Source organism: Danio aesculapii, chromosome 4, assembly GCF_903798145.1.
Source record: "Danio aesculapii chromosome 4, fDanAes4.1, whole genome shotgun sequence".
Classification (NCBI taxonomy): domain Eukaryota; kingdom Metazoa; phylum Chordata; class Actinopteri; order Cypriniformes; family Danionidae; genus Danio; species Danio aesculapii.
This window is the reverse complement of record NC_079438.1, coordinates 8,812,311-8,818,494: the sequence shown is the minus strand read 5'-3', so window position 1 is coordinate 8,818,494 and position 6,184 is coordinate 8,812,311. Positions and strand designations below refer to the sequence as shown.

The 6,184-nt window shown below is 36.6% G+C and overlaps 1 pseudogene; it reads right to left on the bottom strand.

The window, feature by feature from the left end:
- Positions 1–6,184, bottom strand: part of LOC130222044 (zinc finger protein 721-like) — a 495,527-nt pseudogene that overhangs the window by 109,426 nt on the left and 379,917 nt on the right.

The window sequence follows — 6,184 nt, the reverse complement described above, 5'->3', positions numbered from 1 at the left end:
TAAAATACTGTATTTTCTATTTTAAAAATACTACAAAATACTTTTCCAAAGGCGCATGAATTTTTTCAATCAATTAGACTTATTAGATCAATCCCTTCCCCATTAACCTGACTTAGTGAAGTAAACAATGTTTGACAGCAAATGTGGACGGCAATATTGCCATCATCTCTGTACATTGATTATTCAACCTCTTAATTTTTTTGATGGGTGTTAAATAAAGAGTTCATTACATTTTTTAGTTCACAGAATTTTTCAGAAATCTAGTTTTTTTTGTTTTGTTTTTTTTTTGCTATTGAACTTTTCAATACTCAATATAAAAACTGTATTAGGAGTTTTTTTATTATTAAATATTTGTGTTTCATATGTTGTGCCATTAAGGCTTACATCTTTCCTCTTCATTGACTATAGAGTGGACTTACTGATCATTTGAACCAGCCAATGAAGTATTGTAGGAATCGCCACTGTAGGACTTATTTTATGTTGTTTGTTTTAACAACAAACATTTTGCAACAGCAATCCATCTAAATCTACTATTATTTGTACAGTATACTCTTTCTCCTAAGATTTGTTTCAATTCTTCTTTAAATGGAAGAGTCAATAACATCCAAAGCACTAATTGGAGGGCTCATTTATCTGATGTCTTGATGTAGATTTTTTGCAAGTATTTTACAGTATTTTAAAAATACAAGACACTAAAGTATTTTGATACAAACTATTAAATTATTTTCATCAGCCCTATCAAATACAAATTACAAAATATGTATTTGAAATACGCATTTGAATACGCATCATAAATACTGCCAATACCTGGAGCTGGTGACTTGGAGCCGGTCCATGACTCACAGCACAATATGTTAGCTGACCAATCAGAGGGCGGGCCTTTCAGAGGAACTAGGAAATATGACAGTTGTTTTCATGTTAGCTGAGTAGCTGTATATAATCAAAGTAAGTGATTTTCTACAAAAGAAGCATGAGCACACATTGCCTTGCACCATATAAACACAACCAATCTTTAAAAATACACTCTGGACCACCCCTTTAACAGTCCTTTTTTTTCTACACAGCATTCTTAACATAAAAAATGACACACGACATGAACTTGCATTTTTCTTACTGCAGTCACACCGACTGGCATAGGCGTTTTATTTAAATTGAGGCACATGTATTAACTGTTTACATCATGTGGCATAATTGACTGTCATGAAAAATAAAATAAGTACAAATGAAATCGAGAGCATACATAAATATTCAACAATTATGCCCATAGAGTGTAACCACAGCCATTTATCTGTATCCGCATCACTCATCAGTGAATAACGACAGAGCCACGCTGACCATTAAAGCCAATCGCAGCCCTTTTTGTTCAGTGCGGGAACACAGTGAATGACCAAACAGGTTTTTAAGAACTCGCTCGACAATGCTTAAAAAGCAAGCGGAATAATATTATAATAATATTACATTTATTCATTTGCTATAAATGCTCATGTTGTTCGGTGCATGTCCTTGAGTTTTGTTTGATCCATTCAAAAATGGTGTTTTCTTTAGCAGGTCAAATTTAAGGCACATTTAATTTATCGGACTGCTTAAAGGACAAAACTGTATTAAGAATAATATATAAACATAAATATATTTATAAATTATACAAGAATTTTTGTGCTGTGAAGTAAAATCTAAAATCGTGTATGGAAAGCATTGTCTGTGCACTTTGAATGTCATTAAATCAATATAAAAAAGTAACACAACCTAAATGTAAAAATTTTAATTACATGTTCTCCCCGTGTTCACGTGGGTTTCATCCAGTGTGTATGGATGTTTCCTAGTACTGGTTTGCAGCTGGCGTAAAACATTTGCTGGATAAGTTGGCGGTCCATTCCACTGTGGTGACCCCAGATTAATAAAGGGACTAAGCCAAAAAGAAAATAAATGAATATAGTAAATCGCAAATCACAATTTTGATCAAATAAATCGCAATCAGATTTTTTCCTCCATATCGTGCTGCCCCACAGGCTAATTATTATTATTATTCAATGTAACCTCACTGGGAAATGTTGTGGTCCATCAAACACTACTGGTGGTCTGCATATTAATGATCCCAAAATCATTAATTAGAGAATGATATGAGCAAACTGCAGTTTAAACTAGGGCACTCAGTAGACTAGAGCAGAACAGCACTATTCTGTCCAACAGAAAATGTAGAATTAACAAGACCTTTGATTAAAGATTCCAAGATTCAGTTTGATTTTCTTCATATCGGCTTTAAATGTTAACACTGTCATATTTAAAAAAGAAAGTTGACAGCAAAAACAGTAACAGGGTGCTTTTAAAAATGGACAAGTCTGCATTCATTTTTTCTCTGACAGAGTCAACAAACAGCAAATATATATTATTACACAGAATATGTGTTTTTCTGTCCTTAGCTAAACGTTTTTTATTTAGCCTATGCAGCGAGCTAAACATAAATGGCTTCAGTAAGCTTGTGAGACAGTGTAGCATTCTTCGAAGCTTTACTGATGCACCACTTGTCATAATTCTTCTATTTTTCTTGTAAAACTGTAACAGAAACAATGACATGAATACACTACTGAAAAAAACAGCTTAAACCAGCCTAGGCTGTTTGGCTGGTTTTAGCTGTTCGACCAGCCTGGTTTTAGAGGGGTTTTGGCTATTTCCAGTCTGGTTTCCAGCCATTTCCTGCCTGGTCTTAGCCGGTCAGGCTGGAAAATGACCAGCTAAAACCAGCTTGACCAGCCAAAACCAACTATGTCCAGCTTAAACCAGGCTTGTCAAGCTGGTTTTAGCTGGATTATGCTGGTCATTTTCCAGCTTGACCAGCAAAGACCAGACTGGAAACAGCCAAAACCCCTCTAAAACCAGGCTAGTCAACCAGCTTAAACCAGCCTAGGCTGGTTTAAGCTGGATTTTTTCAGCAGGGTATACATCCAGTGTTCTTGTACATACACGAATATGACTATATTCCGACTTTTCCTTGTCAACTATCAAATCAAAGAGATAACATCAACTAATAGTAAACATAATATGCTTCTAAACTACATACTAGCATGCTATAAGCTAGCACATGGGAAGACAGGTAGCTCCAATTACTTTACTAACAAGTCTACAACACAGTAACACAAAAGGATATAATATTGCAAACCAAACTCTAATATATAAGCAAATTAATTCACATAGAACTTACAGATTATGCCTTATCAAGGGCAGAATAGCAAACTGTAAGCAAAGACACCACACATAGGTATTTCCTCTCCAAGACCTTGTACAAAACAGCTTCTCTGTTTTCCTATTCACTGTAACTTGCTATTTTTTTGCAATGTGAACACAAGATGGCAGTGTTCGTCAAAAGAACAATTACAGAGCCACTGCCTTCTAATTTAATAACACATATTACAGGGCAAATTACTAAGAACTTTTTAATTATAATTCTCTTAATGCAGAAGAAAACATTAAGGGGCAGAATATGTGTTCAATATTTCAGTCATTCTGAAATAATTGCGATAGCCTATGGTTGCTTCATTGCAATTCTATATGGTTGAGCTATAGTTTATACACTGCATAGAAGATATCTTTATTCCAGAGCAGGTTATCTTCAGAGAGTAAGTTGCTATAGTTACTGACATACCACAAAAGTTACCTCTGGTTATGGAACAGAAAGCTGAGATTATCCACTTACTTACCCTTAAATTTACCAGGGTATACCACATAACCTGCTGTCTGGTATACACCCCAGATCTGAACCAGGTTGGGTTTGTTTGGTATGAGGATCTGAAAATGACTCTGCAACTGCAAAGCTTGTCGAGCTGGTTTTGTGCAACAGGCCGAGAAGCAGTTTTAACAGAAAGTGACATGACATCTGACGTACAGATGCCACTGGCAGATGCCATTGTCTGTGGTGACACATCTGGTTTTCACTGAAATGTGAGAATAAGTGGCATGTGGCAGTGGCTGCGTCCGGTGTTCCTGGCATTGCTGTGTTACGTGTGCAGTGTGTGATACCTACCGCTAGATGCCGTTGCATAATATAGATTACGTAACACACACGTTATAGGCAGATAGGAATTATAATACAGTAATATATTTATTGATAAATTGCCTTCAAACTTAATAGTTGATTCATAAAATTGCCATTAATATGTACAATAAATAATAAGTAACGTGTAATACGTGGCAGCAGTGGAGTCATTCAAGTTCCTGGGCACCACCATCTCTCAGGACCTGAAGTGGGACAGTCACATTGACTCCATTGTCAAAAAAGCTCAACAGAGGCTGTACTTTCTTCATCAGCTGAGGAAGTTTAAGCTCCCAAAGGAGCTGCTGAAACAGTTCTACACCTCCATCATTGAATCAGTCATCTGCACATCAATAACTGTCTGGTTTAGCTCAGCTACTAAATACGACCTCCAAAAACTACGTCGAATAGTTTGGACTGCTGAGCGAATCACTGGTACAACCCTTCCTACTCCCCAAGAACTGTACTTATCCAATGCGAGCAGGAGGGCTGCCAAAATCACTCTGGACCCCTTACACCCAGCACACTGCCTCTTTGAACTTTTACCTTCTGGTCGACGCTACAGAGCACTGCGCACCAGAACAGCCCGACACAGAAACAGTTTCTTCCCTCAGTCAATCCATCTCATGAACACTTGATGATAATAATTGCGAAACCAACATCACTACTTGCTATACACTTTTATGCACATATACACTTATTTAACAACACACTTTACATGCCAATTTGCACATAACAGCTGCACATATAACGTTGTATATAGTAATAAACATGTACATACACTTGTCAATCTGTATATTTGCACTCACTACTTACTTCTATTTTTTAAAATATATTTATTATCTGTTTTTTGTCCTGTCTCTGTAATGCTGTTGCACTGTAGAAGCTCTGTCACGAAAACAAATTCCTAGTATGTGTGAACATACCTGGCAATAAAGCTCTTTCTTATTCTGATTCTGATATTGTTAATAGGCAGTTTGTTTTTATTGTATGTTTATTTCCAGTACTTTGCACAAGACACCTTGAAGTCACTGGCATTGTTTTAAGTGTGACATGATTGTGCAAAGGTGAACTGCATTTGAAGAACATCTGCAGAGGGTATTACTTCATGATCATTATTAGCCATAAAGCTGAATTGTCACTGAAATGGCATTTATATTTGGATTTTACAAGCAGGTCTTCAATATGTTTACCAAACCTGCTTACAAAAAAAAGTATGTCACAAATGAATTAAAATAGTTTTTAAGGAATACAAGAGAAATCCATTAAAATTACTGAATAAGCTCCAGGTGAGGAACAGAGATTTCACTGTTTCTACTGTTCATTCTCATTTAGTACTGCAGGGAGTCTTTAAAGACATCAAAAACAGTTTCATGGTACATCAGATCCAGAACAGTTCAAGAGGGAGAAGACAACGTAATTGAGGGATCAAGAGCAGACAGCAACTTGTCAGGGGACCCCTCTTGGTGTTGGTGTTGGCAGACATGGACTGACAAAAAAGCAACTGGTAGCAATGACTAATTATCTGTGGCAGAACAAAAGAATTTCTGAATATTTGCCACAAGAATGAAGGATATTTCCTTACATTTGTAGACATCTTTAAACAAAAGAGCAATGCCTCCACCTCTCCTATTAGCTGTGCAATCACTCATAAAATCAAAGTTGGGAGTTGGGGCTGCCTCTTTAAAGACTGCTACACTACAACTCATTTAGCCAAGTTTCATTTAATGAAATCCAGGCAATTTGTGTTGATAAAATTGTTGACCAAAAGTGACTTATTGTTAAGTAATCAGATATTTAAAAGTGCTAACTTAACAGTTTTAGCTATTTTCGCTACCGTAGTCAAGGATCTACATTTAATGGACACCATATTTGAAATGACTTTAAATTTGCCTTGATTTTCTGTCACATAATAAAATACTTATCTGTGTTGAGGAAAGTACAGGCATGCTGGGTTCTCGCTTGTTCTGTAAACATTTGATAAAGATACTGTTATGTAAGCGGACACCCGACACACATCACTGAAAGAGTCTATGTTCACCAGCTCATGAGGCGTTTTTTGGGACCTGGCGCTGTTGCAAGGGCTGGAGGGCTCGCTGAGGTGCAGAGCAAAGTGGGCTATGCCTGACTATAAAAACATCTAACACTCAGTCTCGGGAC